The sequence below is a fragment of the Dermacentor albipictus genome, unplaced genomic scaffold, assembly GCF_038994185.2.
Source record: "Dermacentor albipictus isolate Rhodes 1998 colony unplaced genomic scaffold, USDA_Dalb.pri_finalv2 scaffold_15, whole genome shotgun sequence".
Taxonomy (NCBI): domain Eukaryota; kingdom Metazoa; phylum Arthropoda; class Arachnida; order Ixodida; family Ixodidae; genus Dermacentor; species Dermacentor albipictus.
The window spans coordinates 7754863-7769672 of record NW_027225569.1 but is presented as its reverse complement, the minus strand read 5'-3'; the positions used below and the strand labels follow the sequence as shown (position 1 = coordinate 7769672).

The following is a 14810-nucleotide window of genomic DNA, read 5'->3' as shown; positions in this document are numbered from 1 at the left end:
CCAACTTCAAGAGTGCAAAAGACTGCCACATTTCACTTTCTAGTGTCTACCTAATACAGTGCTGTCCCAATGAGAACAGGTCCCATAATTCGACCCAAAAGATAACTCCAACACCATTTAGGATGGCATTGCAGCGGTAGACATTGAAATGGAGAGAAACTCTCCCTATTCAAACATGCCTGAAGACAAAATAAACTCCAGTTGACAGATGCAACATATGCAGCCTTTCAGGCACATGTTAGAGGAATTCTTGCATACCGCGTATTGGTAGGAACCACATGATGCCGGTGTGTCAGCAAACCTGCAACTCCATTCGTGTTTAGTTAGGCAATCTGCTTCCCACAGTACAGGCATTTCCTTAATAATTTGAACCATGATTTGTTTTAAATGCTTTGTAAACCAAAGTGTTTCTGACAATTCGTAACGGTTTTGCGAAATAACAAGCTTGCTGCTCCACCATGAAACAGTGACTAATATGGTGCGCTTTGCCATTCACTCTGTGAATGTCCGGGCGTGCTTGCCACCATAATGAATGCCTTTATCGGCATTGCCAACGTGTTTGTTACTAACCCGGTCAAACAGAATTATTCATGGTATGTTATCAACCTAATCAGGTTTGCAGTGTCAGTACTTTTGTGCATATCACTCTTGATCAGCAAAAACATGTCCATGCACACCACTTCTCTCCGTTTTAGTTTCGACATTAAACATTTTCTCTAGTCTTTATAACATCACGTGGCCAAGATGCATGGGCAATTCAAGTAACATCAAACTGAATGCATGCAGACTGAAATGTGGCATCTGCTATGGTCCCTAGAATATTGGCTAGTCTGCCATCTACGTGCCGCACTGTATGCAGGGGGCGGGACACTTCTTGAATGAAAGGGCAGAGGGTGCTGCGAGCAGTTTTACTGCTACGCTGTCGTCTTCTTGGCTGCTTGCATCATGGCCTGCATGAACCACGGTAGGTGGGCGCAGGTGGGTTTACTACATCTTCTGCGTCTCCAGTTTTTCACGGTCTTTCAATAATCAAAGGACAGCAAAGAAAGACAAGCTAGAACATTTGAAAATGAGGTGAAAATGATTCCATTTTGCATTGCTTCACCTCGAGCGTGCACGCTCAGCGGCCTTGTAATTGCCTTTTTTCCCCCTATAATTTCTTATTCATGAACCGCTTGCCATTTTCTCGGATGTTGTGTGCTATAATTTGTTTACACAGCTTCCTAAAGGTTCCTCATTCTTCGCTTTACAATTTGTTTTGACTGTGGGCTTGATAATTTGCACGGGATTACCACGCAGTGGAATGTGCTTCCGCAATTCCGTCCAATGTCGAAACAAATTCGGATGTTCTCCCTGACCATGCATGATATCAACTTGACGTGTCGCGTCATTTCCTTACATGACATCAGCAGTGCATGCTTTGGGAATGTTTTTTTTTGTTTACTTTAACTGCTTGCAATTTGATCTATTATTATGTGTTGATATTTGTCCTTGCTGCTCTTGCTCACCCTTAACTGGAACTAAGTGCTTTCTTTTCCTCTTGTATATGTTTTGAACGGGCTTGGGTTTGATTTTGATTTTTACCATCTACTATGCCACATCGCGCATGTGTACCGCATGTGGGTTATTAATGCAGAAGCATTATATAGCTCAAGAGGCGGAAAATCCCGCGTTGTCGGTGTTGACGTGACTCCAATGGTCCAATAAGTGAGCTACTCGAGGCACTTGATAACCTCCATTAAATGTTAATTAAGGCAGGTTTAAATAAGCTAGCGTTCATTACGGCACACAAACCCACAGCATCGGTAGGAGTCGAACCCACGGCCGTTGAGGTTAAGGTTAAATTGAATAAAGTACAGCCAATTAAGATGGAGTTTAGTAAAGATTTCGAACTCACGACCTTTGGTACGAGTCAAGCCTACAGCATTTGGTAATCTTTAGGGCGAAGTTAATTAAGACACTCGTACCCACGGCCTTTGGTGTTAATTAAGGTGAAGTTAAGACGACTGAAAGTGCATAGGTACTGCGAGATGGTCGCAATGCTTTGGCATTGGGATAACTAAGGGCCCCTTCATATTTATTGTTTCACTTTTAACCACTGCAGGCTTGGCTGCCAAAGGGCCGCAGTATTGCATGAATGAATAAATTTAGTGCTCAAGCTATTCCAGGCTGCGCAATCGCTTTGTGTTCCAAGAACTTGTATCCCCCCTCCACCAATTTGCACAGCTGAAACCTCTCATCAAACCGGTAACAAATACTGCTCTAAAGGAGCACAAATATGCGGCGATAGAGAATCATTTTTTTTAAAGGTGACTAAACTATATGCCAAACGTGTGCGCGCTTCGCCAACACGCAGCGAGGTGGCCGAGCGCCGCGTTGCAGCATCAGGACTGCTAGCAGCGCCGCTGCCACCATCATTCGAAAACAGTCCTCATTCCCATCAGCGTATGGCAGACTAGCCAATATTCTAGAGACCATACTTGTGCATTACGGTGGTCTTGCTTGCAGGGGAGGTGCTGTCTATTAGAAGGATGTGCATTCAAATTTTACTACATTTACTCGCGCTGCTGTAAGCGAAACACCCACATACAAATAAACATATTGCATCAACAGTAGACACATGACAAGTCATTTAGAAGAACCAAGATATCTTCCGATGGCATGGGTGACCAAACCAAAGTTCATTTTTTCTACCGTTACTAGTGGTGGAAATGATCGCGCACATCTCAAGGGCTACGCATGATGGTATGCCATTCATAACTCCACGACAAAACATAAACACAGGGGCACTAATGTGGATGCTACTGCACATGAATTCAGCAGAACAAAGGCTAATATGGCACGATACCCAAAAACAGTTGTGATTCCCGATATCCTGAATATGAAGTTACAAAACCCAGGCGGTAAATTTAGCCACCACTTTCCTCTCAAGTTCGCATAAACACGAACCATTGGTGGTCGCACTTAGCGTTTTGGAGCAACTTTGGCGCAATCCATAACATCTTTTTTATGGTTTCAGTGCAGCAAGTAGCAAATGTAGCAATTAGTCGCTATCGTTGCGACTGCACCACCCCTGTACATGCGAAGGGTAGCACAAGTGCATTTGCAATGTTTCTTGAACTATGCCAAACCTTCAAAGCCATTTTTAGTCTACTTTTTCTGCTTGAGAAAATGCATGTATAGCAGCACTTTTCACGAGCTTTCCCATGACAAAGACACATGGCAGATGAGTGGGTCAATGTGAAGTGGTTAGCAGCTGGCAGCAGTCACTATTTAGTAGGGGTGTGCGAATATTGAAATTTTCGAATACGAATCGAATACGAATAAGGCAAGAAACTGTCTTCGAATATCGAATCGAATATCGAATATGTGTGTAGTATTAAAAAGTTCAAAACGAGGTTACAATAGCTTTATTACCCTTTTAAGAATAATATTGCATTTTACAAGGCTGCTTCAGGTTAAAGAGGCACTCATAAGTAATGCACTCAGGTAATGTCAGGTAATGCTCTCAGTCAGGTAATGTCTTTGTTACAGGTTATTGTAAAGGAAAATTAACTGCTTAACATGTTCAGGAAGTAAGCGCCCTCTATGCATTGTGACAACATTTCCACCGATAGAAAAGCCTCTTTCACTAAGAAGGTGGCAGGGATGGCCAAGTACTTCTGGGCGAGCACATTTAAAAGCAGGTACTTAACGCGGCCAATGGACTGCCCCCACTCACAAGGATCCTTGCCCCTTTCCAGAAGAGGCTTTTTCGCATAAGCTGTAATTCCCTTCTAAGGGCCAGATGTCGAATGTGTCTTCTCCCTGTCATTGGACCGTCAAAAGCATTCCATAAACTCATATATATATATATATATATATATATATATATATATATATATATATATATATCTTATTGCGTATGCTTACAGAACACGAAAGTACGTCATATATCGTTATGAAAAAGTCCTGGAATAAAGCTTGGTAAAAAACAAACCAATACTGATCATGTCTCACGGGCGTTATGCAGATAGACTGCAACAGAGCCTTCAGATAATAAGCGGATCATGCGAAGTTCTTTGTGAACAAACATGTTCTTAGGAGAATGCGTAGCAAGCATATAATTCGTTAATTGCTCAATTATTCACAGTCTGTCCGAATATTCGCCGTTTCTACCATTATTCGGCCGTCCTCGAATATTCGGAAATTTACGAATATGCATTCCTCGAATCGAATACGCTTCGAATAGAGAAAATATTCGATTCGTATTCGAAATTTCGAATATTCGCACACCCCTACTATTTAGGGATTGAAGCCTTGAATATCAATGGAGAACAGCATTGGTATGATATAGCTGCAGACGAAAATGTGAAATTAATGGTTCCAAGAGCCGAGTTTCATACACAGTAGGACCTTGCTTTAAAAAAGCATGTAGATGTGTTTCAACGATCACATTATTTTACTCAACATAACCTAATGTGGCAAGCAACGAAAAGTTATGAATGAAATAGTTTTAGGGAAACGTAAACAGCCATCAGGTTAAAAATGGGACATGTAATCAATTAAAAAGGAAAGACGATGCCGGTACCCTAAATTACACTTGAAGAAAGCAAGCAAACAGATCACCTGCAAGCTTGTTAGTGAACATGTTACAAAAACATAGAAGCTCAGTTACTTGGAAATTTCTTATTTAAAGTAGGAACTGACATTTGTCTTCGCACCAGCGGCTAGACTGTCCGACTCGGCAGCCTTCAGTGCCAGCCTATTGCGTTTCCTCTCCATCGAAGCCTGACTCCCTGTAAGCATGCAAGCATATAACAATTCAAGTTGCTATGATAGTGGATGGTTTGCTGGTGCACAAAAACAAATGCCCTCCTTTGGCATATTTTAAATACTATTGTGTCTGGCTGACAATTTTTAGGCTATTGCGTGCATTACCTTCATAAGAATCTGTGCACATTTACATAGTAAGCTCCATATAACAGGCAGGTCTTTGATGATGCAGTTTGAAATGTGCTGGCACCAATTGCAACAAAAAGCATCTACACTGAAATCGGCAATTGTTGCTACTGGCTGCATAAGACAAATGCTGCAAACGTTCAAGATTTCGAAACTACAGTAGCCTTTCAGACTGGCGACAAGCGACCACGTAGAACGGTAGAGTCTCGGGCTCTCGCAGGAGAGGAAGAACCGACACTCGATCTCTTAGAGTAGCATTCTTTTTAATAATCTCTTTCGGAATGCTAGCCCGTGCCGGAGCGTGCCCGCCGCTCGTGCCTCGTGTAGACGCGAGCGTCTACGTCATCCCCCGTGAGACGCCGATGCTGCTGCCGCAGCAGCAGCAGGATGCAGCAGGGTCGCGTCGCATATTGGTGGAGCTGATGGCGCCGGTGCTTCGATGCAGGCGGGTTTGAGACGTTCCAGGGCAATTGTGTCTGATCAGCCGTTGACATTCACAACAAACGTCGTCGGATGACGCTCTAGAACACAATATGGCCCGGAGTAGTGTGGTTGCAAAGGCTTCTGCACGGCACAGTTACGCACGAAAACGTGGGTAGCAGAGGTGAGTGCCGGAGAAACGTACGGAGACCTTGCTTCTTGCGAACGTGTAGGCTCGGGGCGTATCTGGCTGAAGAAAGCTTGCAGTTCGGCAACGTAGTCGGCAGTTGATGGCATAGGGGTTTTGGTGGTGGCGACAAAGAAATCGCACGGAAAGCGTAGGTGAGTGCCGTAGACTAGCTGAGCACAGGAGCAGCCTAGGTCACTCTTGGGTGCGGCTCTGATGCCAAGTAAGACGAGGGGCAAATGCAGGGCCCACTTCTCCGGTGATTCATGTGCCATAAGGGAGGCCTTGAGATGCCGGTGAAAACGTTCAACTAGTCCATTGGACTGCGGGTGCTAAGCAGTTGTGCGAAAACGTGTCGTTCCGAGTAGTTTGAGTAGCTCGTTGAAGAGTGCTGAGTCAAACTGCCGACCGCGATCTGTGATTATTATGGATGGGCAGCCGAACCTTGCGAACCACGTAGGCATGAAAGCTGCTGCAACAGTGGGCGCTGAGATGTCAGATATAGGTGTAGCTTCTGGCTACCGTGTAAAACGGTCGATGCATGTCAGTATGTAGCAGTAGCCTTTCGTAAAGAAAGAATAGATTGTGTTGTAAGGTAGTTCTTTCTACACACAAATAATTCCTGTGCCAGTCATATGCGATGTTAAGTACATCGGTGGCAGGAAGGCAAAAATTATTGCATAAAATTTGCTCAAGAACTCAGCTGTACATGGACAGAGAGTTACCATTTTACAGACTTTTGCCACTTCATGGGAAATATAGGTAAAAATATGTGTTCTGCCCTACCACTCAGCTTGCCTATTCACCTAACACGTGCGAACCTGAACTGACCACACGTAACCCTTGAACGTGCTAGTTAACTGCTAGAAAGTCCTACAGCTCTCATCAGCATAACTTAACGAAAATCAAGTAGAAGATTACATTTACGTAATGGTTAGCGGCTGCGAAGGGGCCTAGTGGCCGCAAAACTTAGTGAAACATGGGAGATGCGAAGACTGACTTACTGCGCAAGATACACGGACAGAGAAACACACAATGGCAGGACGCCACACCGATTGCGAAATTCTTCACAATACCAATCGCCATGTGCGCAACAATTTAAGTTGACAATAAAGATTTCTTTTTTGTTCTAACCACTCGCCTGCCAACATACGGGCACAAAAACGGCAAAATTTGCCATGCAAAGAAAACTCTCCAGCAGCGAAAGGAAAATAATTTCCAGATTTCCTCGCACCTAGCCTGCACTGTGGTAGGTGCAAACATTATACCACACGTTTTAGTTCTACTGAAATACGCTTTCCGCGGCTAGAACGATCTACGGCTTTTTCTAGTTCAACTTACCGATGGCTAGAATCCTGGCTGGTGCTGGTGGTTTTCCTGGCTGCCACACAACTTCAACAATGACCCCCTCAAACGTTTACGATGCACTGGCCGGGTCACGAAGTAGCTCCATCCCGATGGAGACATCGGCTATTCGCTTGACAGGGTACACGTCCCACGCGTCCTCAGACACCCATTTCACGAGGACGTGCTTCATGGTGCCGTGAGGGCCGTGAGTGCCGTGAAATGTCAAATGCAGTAAAGTATGCGGGCAGAGATTGAAGATCCTGCTGGTGGCGTCCAACTTTTATGCGCTTTCTAATTTAAAAAGACTGGGTTGGATCGGATAATACTAAATTTTAAGCGACCAGAGGCAGCGTAGAACCGTGATAGTTCGACATCATTTTTTTATATTCAACCAAAACAACCACCAAAACTATCTCTGAAGATTGCGATGTGGACGTAATTATGTCTTACACAATATGTTTTTGCTCAGCCATCGTTGAAAAGGTAGAAACAAAGTAGAAAGTAAAGATATTTTCAGCAAGCACGCCTTTATTAGCCAGGCATAGCCAAGCAAGCACCATTTATAGAACACCTGTAGAGTGTACTAGAAAGGAGCAGGGGGGGGGGGGGGGGGTCCAGCGGTCGACTTGGCAAGCGCCAAGGGGGATTTAAAAAACGCTGCAGTCGTGGCGGTGCTGCCGTTGCCTTATTGTTAAACTCCTGCGGTTTCGGCAGCGCCCATTGGCTGAGGCGAGCTTACGGGCCTTGTCACGGGCTAGGAGCTGTCGTCTGCTCGACGCATCGTCACTGTTGCCTCCTCATCACTTCCGTCGCTCTTTCTCCGTTTTATTGACTACACGTCGGTTGGGAATAAAATCGCTGTTTACGCCACCGTGTGCCAAAACTATGTGCAGCAGATTGCCACGCCTGTCAAAGCTCCATGCAGCTGCGGGTCCCAGACGCGATAGGCATCCGGCCGGTGCGTCTGGGAACTAACTTTTTCAATAAAAAATAAAGCTTCAGCGGGGATGCCGCACTGGATCCAGTCCGCGTTCTAGTATGCTATCTGATACATACGCTCTGTACCATGTGCAAGCGTTGGATACATTAGACATGTGCAGGAGGTAGAGGTGCCTGCCGTGCTAGAATTCAGTGTTTTGCGGAAGAGTAAGTATCTCCGGAGATGCCTAAAAGAAAGAGATACAAGCAGTATCTATATGACGCTGTAGTAGGCGTGCCGGCCCGCACGAGATGTACAAGTAAACCTGATGAATCGTCAAGCCAGGTTGTCCTCGACGAAGTCAGCAGTGGTACCAATAGTTCTGAGAGCGACGAGAACACGCTGGGTCACTTGGCACTCGCTTCTGTAACATCAGCAACCAGTCCACTCAACCGGTCGAACTCTCACGAAGACGGCTTGCACGAACGCAGCCTAAACAGCGATGTGTGTTCAGAGAGCGACGACGCTGGAGTTGCAAGCACGGGACCACACGGCTGTAGTTACGGGGACAGCTCATCGACCGATGACAAGGACAGCGACGAAAGTACGGAGGAATCTCAAGAGGAAGAAAATGAACTGGTTAGTATCTAAGCAAATTCAAGTTTTAGTGCACCGCCACGTGTTCCCTTTATCTCAGTCTACCACGTCACTCACATAACACTATTTAAAGTGAACAACCTACTTGACATCGCACAGCAATGAAGTCTGCGCGATCATATAATCGAGTGTATTTATGTCAATGGTAGTGTCCTATAACAGTAGCATTGAGCTACACGCCGCAGAATTGATTGGCTGTGGCGTCTGTTGTGAATGTCGGCGAACCGAAAAGAATAGTAGTACAAACAGTATAATTAGTATTCTATGTTTTAAGCAGCAAAAACAGTGCCTAGAAAGCGCCGATTCCTTTTATTGCACGCCTGAGTAAGAATATTTTAGCTTCCTAATGTATACGACCTGTGTGTGAAGTTTACTATTTTTGTGTAAAAATTGCAAAACACGAGAAACGTCTGCCATTGTTGCCCTAATAGGTTGTCACCTTCGGTGCTTCTGTCTAGTAATAAAAAGACAGAGCAATAATCATATTATATGGATGACCATGCCTTCTTAGAAGAAGCCAACAGACAGTGACACAAAGGAAAGGACAGCGGAAATTATTTGTAGTTTTAATTGAAGTGGAACAAATTTTATCTAAGTTGTATAAATGGAAATGAAACTGGATGAAAAGAACACTGACCGCAGGTGGAATACAAGCCTTTGCCTCGATGTTTCACATGCGATGCTCTAATCGAGTTACTGCGGTGCCGTTTGTCCATCGACTTTCTTCGGTATTTATGTATTTGTATGTGTCTATATTAAAGTTTGGGATCAGGCATTGTTGTTGAGACACCCGAATGTCGTCATCATATTCAATATTGTTGCACACCTCCATGCATAGGTGGGCATACTCACTCCAACCGCAATTTTTTGTTACAAATGTAGGCAGTGAGAAAAGTTGTTCTAGCTGTGGTGGCGTTGCACCTTAGTTATGAAACATAATATGGCAGAGGCTTCAGCAAAATTAAGTTGAAGTTTTCCTCTGTGTGGTAGTATCGAATTAGACATGTTAGACAAAATTTGAAGGACGATATTATGCGTCATGTCTGCAAAAGGAATGAAACAGTATTGAAAAGTTTTGTGCATAATTTCCCAATGAATGCACTGCCTAGACACCATTGTGCAACCGGAAATGCTGACTATTAAGAAAGCAGTCTTTGTATGTTGATCTAAGAAAGAAAAAGTAAACATCCAAATGGAAACACAAACTTATTGCTAATTTTTACACATAATTGGTCATTCTGGCTATAGGGAGAGGATGTCACTTTTGCTTACATATACATTTCCCACTCACGATTTCGTACAACATTAAATCCATAACTGCAAAGCTTTGCAAATGGTAACCTGCACTGCAAGTAAGTCATTAATATGAGCATAATTTTGATACTGCTGTTGTATATGGGTATGTTGTAAAATCAGTTGTCCCTTCAATATATATAGTATATTTTTTTATTTTCCCAGGATGTGCCTCTCTATCCGGAAGCAAGAATTTCAAAAGGTCAATCTCTTATTATGGTCATGGCCCACAGCCTACGGCATCATTCGTCCAAAGAGGCAACGGAGAGCCTTCTAAAAATTATTGATGCCTACTTGCCAGAAGGTGCAACTTTCCTAAAGACAAAGTATCTTTGCTTCAAGAACTTCTCCTCTGTGCTTGAATGTGAACGTACAACACGTGTTGGTTGTCCAGAATGTAGTGAGTATCTTGTTTAACTACCATGTGCTACTGCTGATATAAAGTGCTCGCAGTGCACTACTAAGCACAGAATTTCTAGTCTTGTAGAGTCGGGCTCATTTTTCCTTACTCTTAACCTCGATGCCCAGGTCAAAGAGCTGCTATTAAGTGGCAGGCTTCCACAAAAGCGAAAGGCTCCTTCGTATGATGTTGAGGACATCACTAAGAGCACGCGTTACGCCACTTTGCCCATGACAGATGATGACATATCTTTTACATGAAACACAGATGGTGTGCCGCTTTTAAATCATCTGGTCAAAGTGTGTGGCCCCTGCTACTGCAAGTCAATGAACTTCCCTTCGAAGAAATGGTCCAGAAGCTCCTGCGTTTTCGCCTGTGGTTTGGCTCTGGCAAACCAGATATGAGCACATTTTTAAAACCATATGTTGACACAATGAACCGCCTCTCTTCTGAAGGAATTTCTTGGTCAACTAAGACAGGCGTGGCTAAGACATGTCGTGCATACCCAGGCCCATGCACTGTTGACACTGTTGCACGTTGTCTTGTCATGAACATGACACAGTTCAATGGTGCTCATGGCTGTGCTTGGTGTGAGCATAGTGGAGAGGTCATTACCAAGGGTAAAGGGCACATACGGGTTTATCCCATTGAAGGGGCTGCACCGAGGCTAAGAATACAAAAGAGCTTTGAAAGGCATGTCGAACTGGCACATCGAAGGGGGGAGCCACCTTGTGGCATCAAGGGTGCAAGTGTGTTGTTTTTCATGGCATTATTGAAATTTCTATGTTCATTCGTAGTTGACTATATGCATGCAGTCTGCAATGGATTTGTTAGGAATACAACTTTCATGTGGTTTAGCCACAAAAGACAAGCAGAATTTAGTCTTGGATCCCATCTCAAAGCAATTGATGAAAGATTATGTCAGCAGGTGCCCATCTGGAAAACCACTAGGCTGCCACGTTCGCTTCAAGAAATGAAGTTATGGAAGGCCTCTGAATGGCGTGACTGGCTTCTTTTCTTTCTCCAGTCGTTTTTATGGGTTTCCTAACAAGAAAGTACTACAAAAACTGGACAATGTTTGTGGCACTGATGCACTTCTGTTTGCAACCCTCCATTCCGCTGGACAGAATTGCAGAAGTGAAGAAGGTGCGTGTACGCTTCTTAAAGGAGTATCAAGAACTGTATGGAAGAGAGTGCATGTCTTATAATGCACACATTCTTGTTCATATGGTAGGCAATGTCAGCGAGTGGGGGCCTTTGTGGGGCTTCTCAGCATACCTTTTGAATCGATGAATGGGAGGCTACTCCGCCTTGTAAACGGCACAAGGTATGCCCATGCACAAATTGTTGACAAGTTTTCTATCTTGATGTCCCTTCCTCAAGTTGTCTCCAAGAATAACAAGTGGCAAAATGCTGACCTGCGGTCACTTGTTAGATCACTGGTTAAAGGCTACAACCTCAGACAGAAGTACACAAAAAAGGAGCTGTAGTGCTGTATGGAAGAGGTAGCCAGGAAGGAAGCACTGTCATGTATAAGAAAGCAGCAGTTGGTGCATTCACTTACTGCGTAGCTACACAGGACAAGTCAAGACGGAGAAATTCTTTTGTTGTTTCTAGTGCAGGTGTCTTTGGAAAGGCTGTGAATATTTTCACAAATCATAATGAGCAGCCGTGTTCCTCTGTCTTATTCAAGATAAAGAAACTGCATGTTGACGACATTTTGCTTTCCTGTTTGGTTGGCTGTCAGTCAGTCTATTTCCTCTCTGTTGAGGAAACAAATGAAAATACTATAGTAAGTGCATTTGACATCAAAAAGTGCATGGTTTTTTCTCCTCAGGAAAAACAGTATTGTCTGCAGTTCACGAGGAGTATGTGTTAGAATAAAATTGAAATGTGCCAGTCTTGTTACATTGACTGCCCTTATGCAGGTTAATTATTTTTTATTGTATATAGTTTACATTCACTAATGGTCTGAACAAACTGCTTGTAAATTTAGCAAATACAGCAAACTCCCTTAGGGCGAACCTTCATGAGCCAAATGTTGAGATATGCTAAGCAAGTGCAAGTGCTTAGTTGGCTTCCCATACAGATAGCATGCAAAAGATTTTGTTTAACATGAATATCTCATTTTGTTAAGCCGAACTTCCATAGCCATCACCATCTTGGCTCATCAAAAGCCTGTCGTGACCATTGGAACTAAGTAGTGTCTCTGTCTGCGCGAAAGAGTGACCACGATAATGTGAAAGCCTTCGAAGTGGCTTTTGAGGCTGAAAGACAAGGTGAGGACACAACCAAGAGTCGCAAGAACTATTGCTATTCACACTTTATGCAGCTAATCAATTCTCTGTTTATTTTGGCGCACTTTTTAATACTAGGCCACAAGCAGATTTTTGATAAAGGTCTGTAAAATGTCAGCTTTTTAGAATATCATCAAGGTTTGTAAAGCTCCAGCAACCAAAATTTAATGGTTAAAGTAAGAGTTCATAGAACAATCATTTGGAATATGCAAGCACCGTCAATGTCTTCTTTTATATCTGCCTCTTGATTTAAAACTTTCTGTGTGCCTATAATACTGGAACTTCTTTTGTGTGAGCCTCATCTATTAATACAGACAGGGGGGGGGTATTCTGTACGAGTCCACCTAGTGGACTGTCCACTTTGGCCGCTGCTGATTGGATGCACCTGTACGAGCAAGGAGGAGATGAGCAGCCCCAGCCAATCAGCAGCGGCCGAAATGAGCAGTCCACTAGGTGGACTCCTGCAGAATGCCTCCCTAGGAATTCTTTGTCGCTTCGAGTTCATGGTAATGGCAGTCTGCCGTAGTTGCGCTTCAAGGTGTCAAGTTACTTTTGATTACATATTTTACCTTTAAGCCTTTCACTGCTGTTTTCATTCTTCCTGCTTCTCCTCAGCCCCTGCCGGGTTTTTCATGTGTTGGCTCAGCAGACATTTCATTCGGTGTAGAAGCTGGATCTTCATCGTAGCTTTCTACAAATTCAGAATTCCTAAGAAATTTATGTCCATTTCGTGATATGGGAATGCAGATATACAAAACAGTGAAACGCGAAAGTCAACCCACATGCCGGATCCCTACTGGAAGGGTGCGTCAGTTGCATGCATGTGCAGCCTTCCAATTGATTGTAGCGACAAGCTTTTCTTTTTTCTTGCAATGGTGGCCTTTCGTTTAGGTTTAAAGTATGTAATGAAAATAGAGGAAGTTTTGACTAAGTGTCCTGCAGCACCTGATGGAAGCCCATCCTATCCTCGATAATGCAAGCACATACAGTGGCAGAATAGGATTTGCAAAATCGTATGCATAATGCGCAAAATGTAGTTTGTGTATGTTTCACTGTTGCAACGTAAGAATACGAAATACCAAAATAGATGCAAAAATAGCATGCGCTCGACTATAATTTCATCGATGCAATCAATTATACAGTATGCATAAACAATAATGTAAAAAGTCACGTTGTTCGTAGCAGCGAAGAATTCATTGTAGGTAAGGAAATCATAATGAGGTAACAACACATGTATGCTACCTCTCTCCCAATAGTAAAATCTTTGAATACTGATAAGGCTGGTAAACAGCTGAATTTCTCTAAGTGTAATTTTTTCCTGGACAGGCATTTAATCTACATGGTATAACGACTAAGTTTTTGAAAGCTGTGATTTATTCGTCTTATCAAACTCGTGTACACACAAAAATCGTGGCAGTCAACATCGCAACTGCGGGCCATGCCACCGCAGTTGCGATGTTGTTCTCACCGTTTGCATTTGTACAGGTACTGGTGACTGGGCTTGGTCTGCTGATGCCTATTGCTTCGACTCGGCTCTTCAAGATAAAGGATGGATGGTGTGCTGACGCATCAGCTAGGACCGCCGCCCTTGGAATGGAACAGTGCGTCGTATCCTCAAACCGGCCGCTACCTACACCGCCACTTCTGGACACGGGAGCACCCTTCGTTTGGCAACATGGAACGTTGTCAGCTGATCCGCAGTGTGAAAAGGGCACCAACAGCTTCGACACGTCGGGCCACGCCACCGCAGTTGCGATGTTGTTCTCACCGTTTGCATTTGTACAGCTTAGCTACCACGATTCTTATGCCTTTCGTGATAATAATGTCTGTCTTGTTGCGGTGTCGTGGCCACCCGATTGTTGCAAGCGTTTTCGTTCCGCGGCTTTGTACCTGTGGCGTCGTTTGCTCTTAGGTGGTGATATTGAGTCGAACACTGGTCCGATGACAAAGGCGCAGGAGGAGAAGCTTGACTTAGTGTGCGATGCAAATAGGCGTCTCGAGACAAATAACGCAAGCCTTCTAGAAACCAAGATCTAGAAATGCGTAGCATCCTTAAGAATGACTTAGACGTCCTAACTAAACGCGTCAATGACCTTGAATCTAAATGTGTACCTATGCCTCCAACGCAACTTCCAGAAACCTGTGACAGCAACGTTCGCAAACTCCAAGAGAAAATTGATGACCTCGAAAACCGTTCACGACGATCGAATGCATTGTTTTTTGGCATTGCAGACACCGACCATTCAGAAACGTGGGATAGTACCGAGGCTATAGTTCGAGAATAATGTAAAAATAAACTGGGGGTTTCAGTACAGTCTATTGCCAGGGCCCACCGCCTGGGTCGGTTCT

At 43.9% G+C, this 14810-nt stretch overlaps 1 pseudogene; it reads left to right on the top strand.

Moving 5' to 3' along the window:
- The first annotated feature begins 5222 nt into the window (after window positions 1–5222).
- Window positions 5223–13148, top strand: LOC139051904 (uncharacterized; annotated as a pseudogene).
- The last annotated feature ends 1662 nt before the right edge of the window (window positions 13149–14810 follow it).